General features: G+C 51.4%; 1 pseudogene; it reads right to left on the bottom strand.

Annotated features, from left to right (window-relative positions):
- Positions 1 to 451: 451 nt before the first annotated feature.
- The window catches only part of LOC119354056, a 175,530-nt pseudogene continuing 154,272 nt past the window's right edge, over positions 452 to 21,709 (bottom strand).

The following is a 21,709-nucleotide window of genomic DNA, read 5'->3' on the forward strand; positions in this document are numbered from 1 at the left end:
AATGACATGGGGACACTCATGGCGGCTCTGGTTAAGTATGCCGACTCTGATAGTACCAAGGACCCCGAGTCTGATGATGAAATGCCGGGGAAGGGAAAGAAGAGCAGCAACACCAAGGGGCAGCAGCATAACCCGGTGAACCAAGGAGGCAACGGTAAGCGCAAAGATGATAATAGTTTTGACTTTGTGGCTAACACCAATGCAGAGAATAATGGTCAATGTCGTAAGGGTAAACCGCCCCCACGGACCGGAGGATCCGGTGTCAATCTTGAACAGATGTTAAATTAGCCCTGCCCAAGACATGGTATGCAAGAAAGACCATCCGGGCACCTCTGGAAGGATTGTTACATTATGAAGGAGTACAAGAATTCCAATCTTTTTCAAGACAATCATGGGCCAGGTGGAGGTTCAGGGTCCGACTCTCACGGACCGGGTTGTGGCGGTGGCGGCTCTAACTCTGGATTCCAAGGAAATCATGGTAATCATGGCAACCAGGGTGGCTACAATCAGCAGCATAATCAGGGGAGTCAATAGCAGCAACAGTCTGGTTATCAGAGCAACCCGAAACAGTTGAATAGTGGACAATATCATGTCTTTAGCACTAGCTTATGTAAGCATGACCAGAAGCTTCATAAGAGGGAAGTCAATGCTGTTGAGCCGACAGTTCCCCATTACTTACACTGGTCTGAGCAGCCCATTGTGTGGAGTCGGGAAGATCACCCGCCCCGGGTTGATAATCCGGGTCACTTGGCTTTGGTGGTCGCACCTCAGGTCGGAGGGTATAAGTTCACCAAAGTACTCATGGACGGAGGGAGCAGCATCAGTATCCTTTATTATGAAACTTTCCATCGCATGGGGTTGACTGATAAAAATCTTAAGCCATCAAACACTGTTTTCCATGGCGTGGTACCTGGTAAGTCGGCCTACCCAGTTGGTAAGATAGCTCCAGAAGTTGTTTTTGGAGATAATCATGACTCTAGGTCGGAGACATTGACCTTTGAAGTAGTCAAGATCCACAGCCCATATCACGCTCTGTTTGGGCGGCCGGCTTATGCCAAGTTCATGGCGCGGCCTTGTTATGTGTATCTACAGCTCAAGATGCCAGGTTACAAGGGAACCATAACGGTGCATGGGAGCCGGAAGATAGCCTTGGAGTGTGAGGAAGGAGATGTTGCTTATGCTGAGTCTGTTTGTGCAACTGAGGAGTTGAAATTTTATAAGGATAATGTTGACCTGGCGGACATGACGTCTCTAAAGAAGCCAACCACAGAGCAGGACCCTTCACTAAAATTTAAGTCGGCCGATGACACTTAGATGGTTGATTTCGTTCCTGGCGATTCGTCTAAGCTGTTCAGTATTAGTGCCAATCTGGATCCAAAATAGGAAAGCACGCTCATCGAGTACATCCGTGAGAACCGGGACATCTTTGCATGGAAGCCTTCAGACATGCCGGGTGTACCGAGAGAACTCACTGAGCACACTCTCAATATAGATCCAAAATTTAAGTCGGTTAAGCAATTTCTTCATCGGTTTAACGAGGAGAGGCGGAAGGCCATTGGAGAGGAAGTGGCATGGCTCTTGGGAGCTGGGTTATCGTCGAATTTTTCCATCCTGAGTGGTTGGCTAACCTTGTGCTGGTACTTAAGAAGAACGGCACTTGGCGTATGTGTGTGGACTACACAGATTTAAACAAGGCTTGTCCGGCTGATCCTTTTGCTCTCCCTCGTATTGATCAGATTATCGATGCTACGGCGGGTTGTGAGTGTTTGAGTTTTTTGGATGCTTATTCTAGTTATCATCAGATCAAGATGGCAGTTAAGGACCAGGAGAAGAAGCTTTCATAACTCCCTTTGGAGCCTTCTGCTATGTGTCTATGCCTTTTGGGCTTAAGAGTGCCCAGGCAACTTATCAGAGATGTGTGCAGAATTGCCTTCATGATCAAATTGGGCACAATGTTCATGCTTATGTGGATGATATTGTGGTGAAATCCAGAGAGAAAGAGACATTGATAGATGATCTAAAGGAAACCTTTGATAATCTCCGGGTTTATAAAATGATGCTTAACCCGGCCAAGTGTGTTTTTTGTGTGCCGGCAGACAAACTCTTGGGTTTTTTGGTGTCTAACCGGGGCATTGAAGCTAATCCGGAGAAGATCAAAGCCATCACTTCTCTGGCTAAACCGGCGTGTATCGATGATGTGCAACGTTTGGCGGGTCGTATTGCGGCATTAAGCCGGTTCATAAGCCGGTTGGGAGAGAAGGCTATCCCTCTGTATCAAATGATGAAAAAGACAGATAATTTTGTCTGGAGTGATGCTTCTAATACAACATTTGAGGACTTAAAGAAGCAGCTGGCCGAGCCACCTATTCTGGCTGCTCCTGTTGATAAAGAGCCATTGTTATTGTACATGGCTGCCAATGCCCGGGCTGTCAGCGTGGCTATTGTGGTGGAACGGAAGGAGACAGGCAAGGAATATCTGGTTCAACGGCCGGTTTATTATATCAGTGAGGTGCTTATTGAGTCCAAGCAGAGATACCCACATTGGCAGAAGCTTGTGTATAGGGTTTGCAGGGCAAGCTAGAAGCTTAAGCAGTATTTTCAAGGTCATCCCATCACTGTGGTTAGCTCTGCTCCTTTGGGAGATATCATCCAAAACAGGGAAGCAACTGGCCGGGTTGCTAAGTGGGCCATTGAGCTTGGACCTCATGGGTTAAAATATGTGCCTCGTACGGCTATCAAGTCTCAAGCCCTTGTGGATTTCATCAATGATTGGCAGAGTTGCAGGCACCGGAGGAAAAGCCGGATAACACATATTGGACTATTCACTTTGACGGATCTAGACAGCTGGAGGGCTCGGGGCTGGAGTTATCTTGACTTCCCCACGAGGTGATAAATTTTGTTACATTCTCTGTTTAATGTTCCCTTTCACTAACAATGCAGCTGAATATGAGGTCTTACTCCACGGTCTTTGGATGGCTAAGGAGATGAACTTAAGCCGGGTTAGGTGCTTTGGTGACTCAGAATTGGTAGCTCAACAAGTCTCTGGCACTTGGGATTCTAAGGATCCACTCATGGCGGCTTATCGACGAGAAGTGGATGTCATTGCTAGTCACTTCAAAGGTTATCAAGTTGAGCATGTGGATCGGAGAAAAAATGAAGCGGCTGATGCCTTAAGCCGGTTGGGTTCTCATCGTAAACCGGTGTCGCCTAATGTTTTTCTTGATGTTTTGCATAACCCATCGGTCAAGTTACCCACGGAGGAGGATTTGGCTATTCCAGACCCGGAGGCTCAGTTTGTGGCAGCTCTTCATGTAATTCCTGATTGGACAGTCCCTTATTTGGCTTATATGACCCGGGGTGAGTTACCTGAGGATGAAACCTTAGCCAGGCAGATAACCCGGTGCTCTAAGTCAATGAAAATTGTTAACAGAGAGCTACATCATCATAGTGTCACAGGGGCGTTTCAATGTTGTGTTTCTCCAGAAGAGGGCTGTGAGATCCTGCGTGAGATTCATGAAGGAAACTATGGTCATCATGCCGGTTCAAAATCTCTTGTGGCCAAAGATTTTTGTCATGGGTTTTATTGGCTAACAGCTCATGCTGATGTGGAGGACTTGGTCAGCAGGTGTGATGGATGTCAGAAATTTTCATGGCGAGCTCATGTGCTGGCTCAAGAATTGAGGATGATTCCAAGAACTTGGTCGTTTGCAGTTTGGGGGCTTGATATGGTTGGACATTTCAAAAGATCCAAGGTTAAGAAGTCCCACCTTTTGGTGGTGGCTGATAGTTCACTAAGTGGGTAGGGGCAGAGCCAGTCAGTAAGTGTGATGCAGCAACAGCGGTTCAATTCATGAAGAAGGCGATCTTCCGTTTTGGTTTTCCACATAGCATCATAACAAACAATGGCACTAATCTTTCTACGGGTGCTATGGAATTTTTTTGTCAACGTGAGCATATCCGGCTTGATGTATCGTCGGTGGCTCACCCCCAATCTAATGGTCAAGCTGAGAGAGCCAATCAAGAGATGTTGAAAGGCATCAAGCCCCGGCTTATGGTTCCCCTACAGAGGACACCGCGTTGTTGGGTGGAGGAGTTACCTTTCGTGTTATGTAGCATTAATACCACCCTAACAGATCTACAGAATACACACCTTTCTTCAGGGTTTACGGAGCAGAAGCGGTTCTCCCTAGTGACATTCATCATGACTCACCTCGTGTGGCGGCTTATGTTGAAGCTGACAATGAAAAAGCACGTCAGGAAGCACTTGACCTGTTGGATGAGGAGCGTGACATTGTGGCGGCTCGTTCAGCGATTTACTAGCAAGATCTGCGTCGTTATCACAGCCACCGGGTTAAAACTAGAACTTCCCAAGAAGGCGATCTCGTGCTTCAGCTTATCTAGGATCAGACTGATATGCACAAGTTATCCCCACCTTGGGAAGGACCCTTTGTGGTCAGCAAGAATCTGAACAACGGGTCATATTACCTTATCGTTGTTCGAGACCACAAGGACTCATGCATGTCGGAGGAAGAGACCCGCCGGCCGTGGAATATTGCTCATCTTCGGCCTTACTACATGCTACCTCTTGAGCACTGCGTTGGTTTTCCCCGAAGAGGAAGGGATGATGCAGCAAAGTAGCATAAGTATTTCCCTCCGTTTTTGAGAACCAAGGTATCAATCCAGTAGGAGGCTACACGCGAGTCCCTCGTACCTGCACAAAACAAATAAATCCTCGCAACCAACGCAAATATGGGTTGTCAATCCCTACTCAGCCACTTACGAGAGTAAGATCTGATAGATATGATAAGATAATATTTTTGGTATTTTTATGATAAAGATGCAAAGTAAAATGAAAGCAAAGTAAAAGCAAAAGGAAATAACTAAGTATTGGTAGATTAATATGATGAAGATAGACCCGGGGGCCATAGGTTTCACTAGTGGCTTCTCTCGAGAGCATAAGTATTCTACGGTGGGTGGACAAATTACTATTGAGCAATTGACAGAATTGAGCATAGTTATGAGAATATCTAGGTATGATCATGTATATAGGCATCACGTTTGAGACAAGTAGACCGACTCCTGCCTACATATACTACTATTACTCCACTCATCGACCGCTACCCAGCATGCATCTAGAGTATTAAGTTAATGAAAACAGAGTAACGCCTTAAGCAAGATTACATGATGTAGAGGGATAAACTCATGCAATATGATGAAAACCCCATCTTGTTTTCCTCGATGGCAACAATACAATACGTGCCGGTAGCAGCGGGCAGAAGGGCGAGCGGGGCGGACGGGTGAGGCTCGGCGGGTGCAGCGGGATGGTGAGCTAGTAGGAGCAGCGGGCGCGGTGGCCACTGGCAGTAGCAGGCGGCGCGGGCGCGGGGCAGGGGGCGAGGTGGGCACGGTCGGGCAGAGGGGCAGTGCGCGGTGGCGCAGCGGAGTGCGTGCAGCGCCGTGGTGGGTTACGAGCTCCAGCGAGCTCGGGCGACAGCAGGGAGAGAGGAGGAGAGGCCGGGCCTCACTTGAGATGCAGGGAAACGGCAGCGTGCTCGAGGAGAAGGACGAGGACGTGCCGGAGCGTGGATCCGCGGTGGGGCATCAATGGCGACCGTCGTTGAAGACAAGGACGACGGCGATGATGAGGCGGCTCCGGGCTTGATCCCGTGGGCGAAGACGACAGAGGAAAGGCCGGCGGAGTAGATGGCCACGACGGTGCGACGCAGGGACGCCGGTGGCTGCGCTGGTTCGCGGCAGTGTGCTTCGGTGTGCGTCTGCCAGCCCGATCCAGAGTGGGGAGAGGATGAGGGAGCGAAGGGGGCGGGTCAAGCGGGCGGCTAGGGTTGGCAAGAAGGGGCACTTCAGGTCCTAGTAGGCGTCGGGGATGGAGGAAAGGCCGCAGGATGGCCGACACCTGGCTGGGACGCCATGGATGCCCGCCACGGTTTCCCCGCTCCTGTAGCGTGAGGAGGGGGATGAGTGGGGTGGAGGTGGGCTAGGCCTTTCCCAGTCCACCTGGGCCTTCCCCCATCTCTCTTTCCACTTTCATGTTCTTTTCTTTCTTCCTTTCTCTTTTTTCCATTCTTTTCTGCTTCATTTGTTTCACCTCTGTTTGCATTAATTTGAGAATTTAGTTATAGGTGCAACTTTGCACATAATTACTAGGTAGGATTTTGAAGCGGCATACAAGGTCTCAATTCATTTGGAAAAGTTTCGCCATTTATTTAGATTATAAAGGATAAATTAAATACTACTGGTCCAAGTTTAAATAGGTTAATGGCATTTTAGGTACTCAAATAATATTTGTTCTTATATTATAATTACTTTGTGAATATATTCAACCCAACGAACATTTTTTTGAAAGTTTGAAGAGACGATAAATTGACTTGCATTTTAAATTTGAATTTGACTTGAGTTTTAACCAAGTGGCAATTGGCTTAGGAAAAGGGTGATGACATGGCATCACTAGGGTGAGGTTACTGTAGCATGACATTGGGAGTGTTACAGCTGGCGGCTCCCGGCGTGGTGGGAGCCATGCATCTAACGCATCGGGCTCCATCGTCTCGATCGCCCCCCCCCATTGACCCTTCGTGTTGTGCATCCTTGTCCCCATCGAGTCGGAGTCAGAGCTAGAGCCCAAGGACCCAACGAGGGTCTGATACCTCTCCAACGTATCTATAATTTTTTATTGTTCCATGTTATTATATTATCTATTTTGGATGTTTTATATGCATTAATATGTAACTTTATATTATTTTTTGGACTAACTTATTAACCTAGAGGCCAGTGCCGGTTTCTGTTTTCCCATGTTTTTGAGTTTTACAGAAAAGGAATATCAAACGGAGTCCAAATGAAATAAAACTTTCATGATGATTTTTCTTGGACCAGAAGACATCCACGGAGCTTGGAGAGGGGGCCAGAAGAGTCTCGAGGGATCCACAAGCCCTCAGGCTACGCCCTAGGGGGTGCGCCTCCCTGGTTTGTGGCCCCCACAGGAGTCCTCCAACCCTAATTCTTGCGCTATAAACACTACAAAAAAGACACATCCGTGACATTTTGGGTCAAACGAAAAAAATTTGTCATACTTATGACACTTCTATGACGATAATTGTCACAAAACCCGGTATCATCATAGATGTGGTGGGGTCCTACTTCTATGACAAAAAATCATGAAAGAAATGGGCTTTCCGTCCTCGGCGGGCCGGGGACGCAACTGCATGACATTCTTTGGGCCGTCCATGACGGGGAAAACCGTGGTAGAAGCGAGGGCACGGAAAATATCGGGGTGTTCTCGGTTACGCTGGGTGGTCGGGACCGAGCGATGCGCGTTCCTCTCATACACGCACGCGCGTGGGTGCGAGGCGTTGGGCTCTAACTGAACCCGAGCGAGGCGTTGAGCTCTAACTGAATCTGAGCGATTGCACTGCAGGCTACACGTTACTGAACCCGAGCGATCGATCGATGGCTGTTAATCGAACCCGGTCGAGCGATTCCTTCTCTACTGCTGCCAACTGAAGCCGATCGATGCTGCCTCTGGATGAACAGTGAGCATTGTTGGGAGGGTTTGGATGAATAGTTCCCAGTAGGGGTGGATGAACAGGACCCCGTGGTGTTGCCTCTAGATGAACAGAACCCCGATCGATCGAGCCGGTTGGGGCTGGATGAACAGGACCCCGTGGAGGGCAGGATGAACAGGACAACCCCGTGGAGGGCTGGATGAAAAGTAGCCCGTTGAGGGGTGGTTGAAGAGGAGCCCGTGGAGAGGGCTGGTTGAACAGTAGCCGGTGGAGTAGCGCACGGTGGAGGTTGGATGAACAGGAGCCCGTGGATGAACAGTCGTAGGTGGAGGCTGGAGGAGGTCGACGGTGGATGAACAGTAGCCCGTGGGGGCTGGAGGGGGTCGACGGTGGAGATGAACAGTATCCTGTGGAGTCTCATTTTGCGGTACGCCACACCCCTCCTGATGAACAGGACCCCTGTTTCGACCGTAGCGCTCCAACACAAGTTTGTTTCCTCCGTTTTGCGGTACGCCACATCCCTCCCTATCAATAGGACCCCCCATTTCAACCATAGGAGGTCTATTTCCTCCGTTTTGCGGTACGCTAGACACCTCGCGATGAACAGGATCCCGTTTCAACCGTGGCCGGTCGAACACAAGGCTGTTTCCTCCATTCTGCAGTACACTAGGCCTCGTTTCCATCGGCTGTTACATCCAAGCCCTCCTGATGAACACGACGACGCATTCCGTTCTGACCAAGCCGGTTGGCTCCCCATGAACACGACGACGATGTAGTTTCTCCATTCCGACCCAGCCATGTACATGAGCCCTGGCCGTACGTATGTGCGAGTAGGCATTCGAGACCCTTCCCGTATGTACGTATGTGGTCGTATTTTCTTTCTTGCACACTGGTCGTTGTACGTACGTGTACATGCTACGTGCGCGCCTGTACTACGTCATGTGCGTGCCTCTACTACGACACGTGTGCGCCTCTACATCGACCAGTATGTACGTACACGTTCGCGACCAGAACGACAACGCTACGTACGCTTCGACCAGGTGGGTCCGACTATGAGGCACTTCCTTGCGTGCGAAGATGTAGCTGGTGGGTCCTAGCAGTCAGCGGGGCGAATCATTTTTTTTTGCCCGGATGCACTTCCTTGTGTGCGAAGATGTAGCTGGTAGGTCCCAACAGTCAGGGGGAAACGTTTTTTTTGTGAAATACAGTTGCCCATCCGGTGGGTCCCTGCTGTCAGGTGGAGGAATAATTATTTTGCGCATAATAAGGAGGCACTTCCTTGCTGCCGCCGTGGACCCAGCTGTCAGCCTCTCCACATACAGTACTCTTCCGATGGAAGTCGTTCATTGATCACGTTGACCATGCCGCGCCGAGAGCACCAGGGCGGTGGACGACGGCGATGCCTAGGAAGGGGACAAAGCGGAGCCGGGGGAGACACGGAAGTGAAAGCCCGTGCGGAGAGGAGTACTAGGGTTCACTGGTTCAGCTGTGGTGTGAGGCTACCGTCGCTGCAGGGCCTGGCCAGCGGTGGGAATAGTAGGGGGCGGCGAGGCCTCTGCGGCAGCACAACGGCCACGGGAGGCAGGAGCATCCGGCACGACCGGCGCTACTTTGGGCGGCTGGAGCAAGAAGACCAGAGGTTGAAGAAGCACTACGGCCGTTGGATGGACATCATACGGTCACTGGAGGTAGAATCGTTCATATTGACTAAGTTGACAAAGCACTCCATCCCCATCAACTTAGTAGGCCCACAAGTCAGCCTTCCACCGAGGTGGGTCCCAACTAGCAAGGGGAGTATTCATTTTTTTGTGCGTAATAAGGAGGCACCTCCGGTGGGTCCGAGCTGATAGCGGGGGAACGTTTTTTTTTGAAATACGTTGGCCCGTCCATTGGGTGCTAGCAGTCAGGGGGGAAACATTTTTTTGGCCAAATACGGTGGCCCGTCCGGTGGGTCCCTGCTGTCAGGTGGAGGAATAATTATTTTCCGCATAATAAGGAGGCACTTCTGCCGTGGACCCGGCTGTCAGCCTCTCCACGTACAGTACTCTTACGATGGAAGTCGTTCCTTGACCACGTTGACCACGCCACACCGAGAGCACCAGGGCGGTGGATGACGGTTAGGCCTAGGAAGGGGATGACACGGAGCCGGGGAAGACACGACAGTGGATGCCCATGCGGAGAGGAGTACGAGGGTTCACTGGTTCGGCTGCGGTGTGAGGCTGCCGTCGCCACAGAATAACAGGGGGTGTGGCTGAGTGGAGGGATTCCCTAGCCAGCGGTGGGAGTAGTAGGGGCGGTGAGGCCTGCGCGGTAGCACAGCTGGCCACGGGAGGCAGGAGCAGGCGGTACGACCGGCGCTGCTTTGGGCGGCTGGAGCAAGAAGAGTAGAGGTTGAAGAAGCACGACGGCCGTTGGATGGACATCGTACGGTCACTGCAGCTAGAATCGTTTATATTGACTAAGTTGACAAAGCCCTTCGTACACATCAACTTAGTAGGCCCACAGGTCAGCTTCCGAAATGGTGCGCCCCAGATGTCAGGGGGGAACCATTTTTTGGGAGGGTGAAGCTAGAATATCCGAGATTGAAGAAGAAGCATGACATCCGTTGGATGGACATCCAATGGCCACTGCTGTTAGAACCGTGTGTTGACTATAAGTTGACAAAGCCTTGCATACGCGTCAACTCTCTTTTTTTTGTGGGGACGCGTCAACTTAGTAAGGCCACAAGTGTGTGGCAGAGAACTTATAGCCCATTTGAGATTTGTAAGAATGTGCAGCCAATTTCTAAATTATAATGGAATTTACTACAGCCCATTTACAGTTTGTTAAAAGTACAACCCATTTCAACCAACCGTTCAAAACAGAATTCAATAAAATTTCCCACATTTTGATGGGATCCAAAATATTTTTATCCCCAAATTTCTAGTCATATTAAATACAATTTCAATATAAATTTATATCACATAAAAATCCAACAAAACATTGCGCTCACAACAATTAATGAAATTAAAATTTCCAATATCCAAAAATAATATTTTATAAAGTAATTACGTGTTTGGTGCATTTTTTATAGTTACTGCCTAGTTTTTATAATTACATCCCATTTATTATTTCTTAAAGCCCATTTTCTTGTTAAGCCTAATGCATCCCTCCTAGGAAAGACTTGCAGCCCAGCGGGGTGGAGAATAACAACTTGACCTTACCTGGGTATTCCTAAAAAAAGTATAGCTGGGCTAGCCATTTTCAGCTTGAAAATAATTAAGATCTGGGCTGGATATCTGGCCTGGGCTAGATGAGCCACATCCCGCCCAGTTAATAGTTGCAGCGATGTTTTTGTTGTTGTTCAGAGGAGAAAAATTAATATATGGGCTAAACATCGCTCAAGAAAAACTCTGCAGTGCTCACACCTCAAAAACACAAATACTGCTCGAGCTGCTTGGTCCCAGCTATCGGCCGCTTTTTATGCAATTCTCTCATTTATTGACTACATAGGTTGACAATGGTGGGACCATGATGTCAGGTGAGGGAGTCCTGGATTAGGGGGTGTCCGGATGGCCGGACTATACCTTCAGCCGGACTCCTGGACTATGAAGATACAAGATTGAAGACTTTGTCCCGTGTCCGGAAGGGACTTTTCTTGGCGTGGAAGGCAAGCTTGGCGATGCGGATATGCAGATCTCCTACCATTGTAACCGACTTTGTGTAACCCTAACCCTCTCCGGTGTCTATATAAACCGGAGGGTTTTAGTCCGTAGGACAATATACACAACAATCATACCATAGGCTAGCTCCTAGGGTTTAGCCTCTCCGATCTTGTGGTAGATCTACTCTTGTACTACCCATATCATCAATATTAATCAAGCAGGACGTAGGGTTTTACCTCCATCGAGAGGGCCCGAACCTGGGTAAAATTTCGTGTCCCTTGCCTCCTGTTACCATCCGGCCTAGACGCACAGTTTGGGACCCCCTACCCGAGATCCGCCGGTTTTGACACCGACATTGGTGCTTTCATTGAGAGTTCCTCTGTGTCATCACCGTCAGGCTTGATGGCTCCTATGATCATCAGTGGTAATGCAGTCCAGGGTGAGACCTTCCTCCCCGGACAGATCTTCGTCTTCGGCGGCTTTGCACTGCGGGCCGATTCACTTGGCCATCTGGAGCAGATCGAAAGCTATGTCCCTGGCCATCAGGTCAGATTTGGAAGTTTAAACTACACGGCTGACATTCGCGGGGACTTGATCTTCGATGGATTCGAGCCACTGCCGAGCGTGCCGCACTGTCACGACGAGCATGATCTAGCTCTGCCGCCGAACAGTGCCCTAGAGGCCGCACCCGCATCGGCTTCGACCCTTAATTCGGAGCCAACTGCACCGATCGAGGATGGGTGGTTGGACGCCGCCTCGGGGGCTGCGATCCCAACGGCGCTCGAGCCGAACACCAGCCCCGCACTCTACGAGACTCGTGACTCCGAGGAGCCGGACTCCTCTCCGGACTCCGAACCCTCCGCGCCCCTGCCGGTCGAATCCGATTGGGCGCCGATTATGGAGTTTACTGTCGCGGACATCTTTCAGCACTCGCCTTTCAGCGATATTCTAAAGACACTGAAGTCTCTCTCTTTATCAGGAGAGCCCTGGCCGGACTACGGTCAGCAAGGTTGGGATTCGGACGATGAAGAAATTCAAAGCCCACCCACCACCAACTTTGTAGTCACTATCGACGACTTAACCACCATGCTCGACTTTGACTCCGAAGACATCGACGGTATGGACGCTGATGAAGGAGACGATGAAGAACCAGCGCCTATCAGGCCCTAGAAAGCCACCTCGTCATATGACATATACATGGTGGACACCCCAAAAGAAGGAGATGGTGATGGAACAGCGGAGGATGACCCCTCCAAGAAACAGCCTAAGCGCCGGCGTCAGCGGCGCCGCTCAAAATCCCGCCAAAACAAATACGGTGATTCCAGCACGGGAGATAATAATACTCCGGAAAGTTCCGAAGAAAACCCCCTCCAGCAAATTTAGCACAGGAGGATGGAGAAACGAGCCCTCATGAGAGAGCGACAGACAGAGAGGTCGAGGACGATAATTATATGCCTCCCTCCGAAGATGAGGCAAGCCTCGACGATGACAAATTCATCGTGCCAGAGGATCCCGTCGAGCAAGAGCGTTTTCAACGCAGGCTTATGGTCACGGAAAGAAGCCTCAAGAAAAAACAGCAACAACTAAGAGCTGATCAAGATTTGCTAGTCGACAGATGGACTGAAGTCCTTGCGGCCGAAGAGCATAAACTCGAACGCCCCTCCAAGAGCTACCCAAAGAGCAAGTTGCTACCCCGATTAGAGGAGGAAGCACTTGATGCGGCCGACCGGCCACCTCATGGCCGCGACAGAGAGGCCTCTCGGCCCTCCACTCAAGCCGCACCCCGTACCAAGGCATGGGAATATGCGCCGGACTTACGAGATATGTTGGAGGACAAGGCAAGGCAGACAAGATCGATCTACGGATTGCGTGGGCGCCCCACGGCTCGAGACGGTAACCGTCACGCCGGCCACAAATTCGGCAGGGCCGAACACAGTAGACAAAGCTCATTGGAGCTACGTCATGATATAGCCCAGTACAGAGGCGCCGCACACCCACTATGCTTCACAGACGAAATAATGGATCATCAAATCCCCGAGGGTTTCAAACCCGTAAATATCGAATCGTATGATGGCACAACAGATGCCGCGGTATGGATCGAGGATTATCTCCTTCATATCCACATGGCCCGCGGCGATGATTTCCACGCCATCAAATACCTCCCACTCAAGCTTAAAGGACCAGCTCGACATTGGCTTAACAACTTGCCAACAGGATCAATCAGTTGTTGGGAGGACCTGGAAGCCGCATTCCTCAACAATTTCCAGGGCACTTATGTGCGACCCCCAGACGCCGATGACCTAAGTCACGTAATTCAGCAGCCAGAGGAATCGGCCAGGCAATTTTGGACACGGTTCCTAACAAAAAAAATCAAATAGTCGACTGTCCGGACGCTGAGGCCCTTGCAGCCTTCAAGCACAATATCCGTGACGAGTGGCTTGCCCGGCACCTTGGACAGGAAAAGCCGAAGTCTATGGCAGCACTCATGACACTCATGACCCGCTTTTGCGCGGGAGAAGACAGCTGGCTTGCTCGTAGCAACAATGTGACCAAGAACCCTGGTAATTCGGATACCAGGGACAGTAGTGGCAGGTCGCATCGCAACAAGCAGAAGCGCCGCATTAACGGCGACAATGCTGAGGATACGGCAGTTAATGCCGGATTCAGAGGCTCTAAATCCGGCCAGCAGAAAAAGCCATTCAAAAGGAATCCTAGGGGCCCGTCCAGTTTGGACCGAATACTCGACCGCTTGTGCCAGATACATGACACCCCCGAAAAGCCGGCCAATCATACCAACAGGGACTGTTGGGTGTTCAAGTAGGCAGGCAAGTTAAACACCGAAAGCGAAGACAAGGGGCTGCATAGCGATGACGACAAGGAGCCCCGGCCACCGAACAATAGTGGACAGAAGAGTTTTCCCCCACAAGTGCGGACGGTGAACAAGATATACGCAACCCACGTCCCCAAAAGGGAGCGGAAGCGCGCGTTAAGGGACGTATACGCGGTAGAGCTAGTCGCCCCAAACTTCAACCCATGGTCCTCCTGCCCGATCACCTTTGATCGAAGGGACCATCCCACTAGCATCCGTCATGGAGGATTCGCCGCATTGGTTCTAGACCCAATTATTGACGGATTTCATCTCACTAGAGTCCTTATGGACGGCGGCAGTAGCCTGAACCTGCTTTACCAGGATACAGTGCGGAAAATGGACATAGATCCCTCGAGGATTAAGCCCACCAAAACGACCTTTAAAGGCATAATACTAGGTGTAGAGGCCAAATGTACAGGCTCAGTCACACTTGAAGTGGTCTTTGGATCTCCGGATAATTTCCGAAGCGAGGAGTTAATCTTCGACATAGTCCCATTCCGCAGTGGCTATCACGCACTGCTTGGGCGAACCGCATTCGCCAAGTTCAATGCGGTACCGCACTACGCATACCTTAAGCTCAAGATGCCAGGCCCTCGAGGAGTAATTACGGTTAATGGAAACACCGAACGCTCCCTCCGAACGGAGGAGCACACAGCGGCCCTTGCAGCGGAAGTACGAAGCAGCCTCTCCAGGCAGTTCTCCAGTCTGGCCATTAAATGATCGGACACCGTCAAGCGCGCCCAGAGTAACCTACAACAAGACCGCCTGGCACGATCCGAGAAGGCGTACCAATGCGGCCCCAACCCCAGCCCTCGCAAAAATACGACACCAGTACTTCGCGTACATAACTACGCTCTAGAAATACCATGGGTACAGGGGAAGGGGCACCATCACGGCACACCCGAAACACAGCTTAAACCGCACCAGGGGTTGCCGATTTTTTAATTTTCTCTTACTTTCAGGACTCCACACTTCGGAAGGCCTGTTCGGCAGTTCAATTGCCGCACAAACGATGCAAGAACCAGGGAAGCAGACAAGCCACGCCGCATTACGGAACTCCCAGGTGGTCTCTATCACGAGCAGTATACCTGTTTCGTATACTATTCCGCAGCTTGCCCCTGGAACGGACATGTTACATAGTCCAACATTTTGCTTATCGCATTATTTGTATCATTCTGCTTTGATCGCAGCCATCTTTAATAAACAGTGCATAGCTTTTGTCAATTTTTGCATTACTCTTTTTTAATATAAGTTCCTTAACGACATGTTGCATCCGTACACTTTGGTACGACCAAAATACGCCAGGGGCTTTAGTACCCCTCAATATGGTGTGAGAAGTCCGAACACTTTAACAAGTGCGGCACCCCGAACTTATAGCATTATATGCACCGGCTCCGAATCATGTCTTGGGTCAATAGTTGGGTTTGCCCGGCTCCTATGTTTTGGTGCCTTACATTCTGCTATATCGGCTAAGGTAGCACTAGGAGAACCACTACGATTGTGCCCCAGTTGAGCTGGGTCGAGCACCTCAGTGGAGAAAGCTAAAACTGACTGTCATGATGAAGCGAGAGCTGGTCGCTATTCGAGAGGTTTTTCGAGTCCCTAACGACTTATGCCGCTTAGAGCGAGGAGCCGGCTCTGTCCGGTCAAGGCGTGGATAGCGCCCCGAACTCGGTCTTCCGAATACCGGGGGCTTCGCCGAAAATTAAAATTATAGAATTCTATGGCTAAATGAGAGTGTTCACGCATTATAGTCCGATTTCCTTGTTCGGTGGGCTGAGGGCCTCCCTCGAAGGACCAAAACATGGGAAAAAGAGCGCTCAGGTTTATCCCCGAACACCCCAGCACTAGCGGCACGGGGGCAGAAGCCGACGACTTGCCATCTCTCAGAATTGATAAACAGCCGCACGGAAGGTAATGTTTTAAATTCCAAACAGCATTGCTTAGCGCATATGAACAAGTTTTCAGCGCATAGGACAAAACGAGCAAGTTTCACTCAAAAATTACATCCCTAGAACACTCATCCGCTACAAGGTAGGCACCCTTCAGAACATCCTTATAATAATTCTCAGGCTTGCGATGCTCTTTCCCCGGCGGTGGCCCGTCCTTCACAAGCTTCTCAACATCCAGCTTGCCCCAGTGCACCTTAGCACGGGCAAGGGCCCTACGGGCACCTTCAATGCAGATGGAGCGCTTGATGACTTCGAGCCTTGGACAGGCCTCCACCAGCCGCCGCACCAGCCCGAAATAGCTCCCAGGCAGAGCCCCTCCAGGCCACAGCCGAACTATGAGGCCCTTCATGGCATGTTCGGCCACCTTGTGGAGCTCGACCAGTTGCTTCAGCTGGTCGCTCAGGGGCACGGGGTGTCCGGCCTCAGCATACTGAGACCAGAACACCTTCTCTGTCGAGCTGCCCTCCTTGGCTCGATAGAATGCGGCGGCATCGGACACACTCTGGGGAAGATCTGTGAACACTCCTGGAGAGCTCCGGATTCGGGTAAGTAACAAGTAACTCACGTTTATGTGTTTGCTTTGCATAAAGAATGCCTTACCCGCCGCTATCTTCTTCACCTCATCCAACTCCTGGAGGGTCTTCTAGGATTCGGCCTTGGCAGACTTGGCATTTTCAATAGCCACCGCGACCTCGGACGCTCGCTTCTTTGAGTCAAGCTCCAAACTCTCATGTTTTTCCATGAGAGCCTGGAGTTCTTGTCGTACCTTGCCAACCTCGGCCTCATACTTCTCCCGCTCGGTGCGCTCCGTGGCCGCCTTCTTCTCGGCCTCGACCAGCGCTTGCTTAAGGGTCGCCACCTCAGACGTGCCCCCTACAATAGCCACGATAATCCTGTCATTTTTTGCAATTGCACCTTTTTATATATATATATTTAAACAAGGTATTTCTTACCTTCATTGTCCATGAGCTGCTTCTTGGCACGCCCGAGCTCTTGCTCGGACCGCTCGAGGTTCTGCTTTAGCATGTCCACTTCCGCAGTCAGTGCGGCGGACGCCAGCAGCGAAGCCTGCATACGCATATTGACTCCTTTTTGTTAGACTCCTGCGAATTCTATTTGATCCTCTATTCGGCTTTTCTTCCCGAACACCAAAGAGAGCATCAGGGGCTATTGTCTATGCAGTAATATTATTTACACATTTTTTACTTACCTCAAAGCCTGTTAGAAGGCTAGTACAAGCTTCAGTTAGTCCGCTCTTCGCGGACTGAACATTCTGGACCACCGCACTCATAATGGTGCGGTGCTCCTCGTCGATGGAGGCGCCTTGGAGCACCTCCAACAGATTGTCCGGTGCCTCCAGTTGGACGGGGGTCACCGGCACGGTGGGCTTGATCCTCTTGGAAGGAGGTCCCCCGCCGGACTCTGGAACCTTTGAAGGTTCCGGAGCAGTGTCCGGCCTAGAGCCGGACTTGGAGCCCTAGGGGGTTTCATCCCCTTTACTCCTGGAGTCCAGGAGGTTGCCTTGCGGCGCCTCCAGGACCACCTCCTCCCGGCTTGGAACCTGTTGGGACAACACTTCGGTGTCGTTCGTAGGGCGGGGGGAGGAAGCCGTCGGAAGCGAGTTCACATCCGACGAGTCCAGTGAGCCGCACGACGACGCGTCGAGCCGATCTTTGGGTGGGTTGCATAAACATATTTGACATAAGGGAAAGCTGTGCAATAAACGAATACTATGAACTACTCTGGTACCCGGATACTTACGATTTTGCCAGGGGTTGGCCCTGGGCAGCCACTCCTCTCCGCCATCGTCGGCATCGGTGGAGTAGTCCGGAGGAAGGGTTTTCCCCTTCTTGGACCCTCCGGCCTCCACAGAGAGGTCGACCTTCCTTTTCTTCTCTCCTCCCGCTGGAGGGGGAGAGGTCTCTTATTCTTCCTCCTCGTCTTCACGGGAGGAATGCGCCTCGGAACCGTTGGATGATGGATCTGACACCTCCTGGCGCCGGGCACTCTTTCAAGTCCCCGTGGCCTTTTTCGCGGCCTTCTTCTCCGGCACCACATAGGGTGCCGGAACCAGCAGCTTCGCCAAGCGAGCGTCCGCTGGGCCTTCGGGCAAAGGAGCCGGACAGTTGATCTGTCCGGACGTCACGTGCCAATCCTGTCAAAGGTAAGGGAGCTTAGATCCCGCATGGAGTCAAACTATGAAAAACTCATACCCTGTAAAAGGAAAAAAAACAGCTTACCGCATGAGCGTGACGCTGTGTACTGAATCCACGATCCTCGGTAGCGGATGCGGGGGCCTCGGCGCCCTTGAAAAGCACCTTCCAAGCATCTTCGTACATCGTGTCAAAGAGCCTGCTCAGAGTTTGGTGCCGCGCCGGGTCGAACTCCCACAGGTTGAAAGCCCGTTGTTGACACGGAGAATCAGGCGGATGAGCATAACATAGACAACGTTGACAAGTTTGAGCTTCTTGTCCACCAGGGTTTGGATGCATGTTTGGAGTCCAATCAGCTCTCCTTTTTTACCCCACGACAGGCCCGTCTCCTTCCAAGAGGTGAGCCGTGTAGGGGGTCCGGATCGAAACACGGGGGCTGCGACCCATTCGGGGTCACGCGGCTCGGTGATGTAAAACCACGCCGATTGCCACCCCTTCACGGTCTTCAGAAAGGAGCTCTCGAGCCATAAGACGTTGGCCATCTTGCCCACCATGGCGCCTTCGCACTCCTCCTGGTTTCCATGCACCACCTTCGGCTTGACATTGAAAGTCTTGAGCCATAGGCCGAAATGGGGGCGGATGTGGAGGAAAGCCTCGCACACGATGATGAACGCCGAGATGTTGAGGACGAAGTTCGGGGCCAGATCGTGGAAATCCAGGCCATAGTAGAACATGAGCCCCCGGACAAATGGGTGGAGGGGGAAACCCTGTCCGCAGAGGAAATGGGGGAGGAACACCACCCTCTCATGGGGCCTAGGGGTGGGGATGAGCTGCCCCTTTTCAGGAAGCCGGTACGCAATGTCATTAGACAAGTATCCGGCCTTCCTCAGTTTTTTGATGTGTCCCTCCGTGACGGAGGAGACCATCCACTTGCCTCTCGCTCCGGACATGGCTGGAGAAGGTTGAGGTGGGGAGTGCGGACTTGGGCGTTGGAGCTCGAGTGTGCGAGAATGGATAAGCAAGGGAGGAAGAAGGCATAGGTGAAAAGGTGGATCCTTATCCCCTTATGTGGGTGGACGCAACTACGTGTCCCCACCAGCCTGGTGAAACTCGCTTATCTCCAAGCGCCGTAATCAATGGCGCGGTTGGGTTACCCACGCCCGTATTGATGAGAATCCCGGAATAAGGGGACACGATCTCTGCTTTAACAAGACGTGCCAAGAAAACCGCCTCACATGACGCGCTGAGGTGGGATAATGAAACGACTCGGATAAAGGCTTGGCCATGGTGTGTCACACTACGGAATACGTCAGCAGATTAGATTTGTGTAAATATTATTCTCTCTGTGCCAATATGTGGAAACTTATTTTGCAGAGCCAGACACTATCTTTGTGTTCAAAATCTTCTATGAAGTACTTGGAGGAGGAACCCACCTTGCAATGCCGAAGACAATCTGCACGCCGGACTCGTCGTCATTGAAGCCTGGTTCAGGGGCGACTGAGGGAGTCCTGGATTAGGGGGTGTCCGGATGGCCGGTGAGGGAGTCCTGGATTAGGGGGTGTTCGGGTAGCTGGACTATACCTTCAGCCGGACTCCTAGACTATGAAGATACAAGATTGAAGACTTCGTCCCGTGTCCGGATGGGACTTTCCTTGGCGTGGAAGGCAAGCTTGGTGATGCGGATATTCAAGATCTCCTACCATTGTAACCGACTCTGTGTAACCCTAACCCTATCCGGTGTCTATATAAACCGGAGGGTTGTAGTCCGTAGGCAATCAACTCCATATACAACAATCATACCATAGGCTAGCTTCTAGGGTTTAGCCTCCTTGATCTCGTGGTAGATCTACTCTTGTACTACCCATATCATCAATATTAATCAAGCAGGACGTAGGGTTTTACCTCCATCAAGAGGGCCCGAACCTGGGTAAAACATCGTGTTCCCTGCCTCCTGTTACCATCCGGCCTAGACGCATAGTTCGGGACCCACTACCCGTGATCCGCCGGTTTTGACACCGACATTGGTGCTTTCATTGAGAGTTCCTCTATGCCGTCGCCTTTAGGCTCGATGGCTCCTTTGATCATCACCAACAATGTAGTCCAGGGTGAGACTTTGCTCCCCAGACAGATCTTCGTCTTCGGCGGCTTCGCTCTGCGGGCCAATTCGCTCGGCCACCTGGAGCAGATCGAAAGCTACGCCCCTGGCCATCAGGTCAGGTTTGGAAGCCTAAACTACACGGCTGACATCCATGGGGACTTGATCTTCGACGGATTCGAGCCACAGCCAAGCGCGTCGCACTGTCTCGATGGGCATGATATAGCTCTGCCGCCGAACAGCACCTTGGAGGCCGCATACGCATCGGTTTCGACCATCGATTCGGAGCCTACTGCGCCGATTGAGGATCAGTGGTTGGACGCTGCCTCTGGGGCTGCGATCTCAGAGGCGATCAAGCCGAACGCTAGCCCCACACTCTGCACGACCCGTGACTCTGAGGATCCGGACTCCTCCCCGGACTCTGAACCCCCCGCGCCCCTGCCAATTGAATCTGATTGGGCGCCGATAATGGAGTTCACCACTGCAGACATCTTTCAGCATTCACCTTTTGGCGACATCCTGAATTCTCTTAAGTCTCTCTCTTTATCAGGAGAGCCCTGGCCGGACTACGGTCAGCGAGGGTGGAATACGGACGATGAGGAAATTTAAAGCCCACCCACCACCCACTTTGTAGCCACCATCGACGATCTAACCGACATGCTTGACTTCAGCTCCGAAGACATCGACGGCATGGACGACGATGTAGGAGACGAACAGGAACCAGCACCTATAGGGCGCTGGAAGGCCACCTCGTCATATGACATATATATGGTGGACACTCCAAAAGATGGAGATGGCGATGGAACAGTGGGGGATGACGCCCCCAAGAAACAGCCAAAGCGCCGGCGTCAGCGGCGCCGCTCTAAATCCCGCCAAAACAAAAACGGTGATTCCGGCACGGGAGATATTACTACCCTGGATAGCGTCGAAGAACACCCACCTCAGCAAGATTCGGCACAAGAAGATGGAGAAGCCAGCCCTCATGAGAGAGCGGCAGACCGAGAGGTCGAGGATGATAACTATACGCCTCCCTCCGAAGACGAGGCAAGCCTCGATGATGACGAATTCGTCATACCATCAGACCCCGCCGAACAAGAGCGTTTTAAACGCAGGCTTTTAGCCACGGCAAGCAGCCTCAAGAAAAAGCATCAACAGCTTAGAGCTGCCCAAGATTTGCTAGCTGACAGATGGACTGAAGTCCTTGCGGCCGAAGAGTATAAACTCAAACGCCCCTCCAAGAGTTACCCGAAGCGCAGGCCGCTACCCCAATCAGAGGAGGAAGCACCTACATCAGCAGCGCATGACATGGCAGACCGGCCACCTCGCGGCCGCGACAGAGAGGCCTCTCGGCCCTCCACCCAAGCCATGCCCTGCCGCCGCTCAACTAAGGCACTAGAAAATGCGCCCGACCTGCGAGACATACTGGAGAATAAGGCAAGACAAACAAGATCGATCTACGGATCACACAGGCGGCCTACG

This window comes from Triticum dicoccoides, chromosome 1A (assembly GCF_002162155.2).
Source record: "Triticum dicoccoides isolate Atlit2015 ecotype Zavitan chromosome 1A, WEW_v2.0, whole genome shotgun sequence".
Lineage (NCBI taxonomy): Eukaryota > Viridiplantae > Streptophyta > Magnoliopsida > Poales > Poaceae > Triticum > Triticum dicoccoides.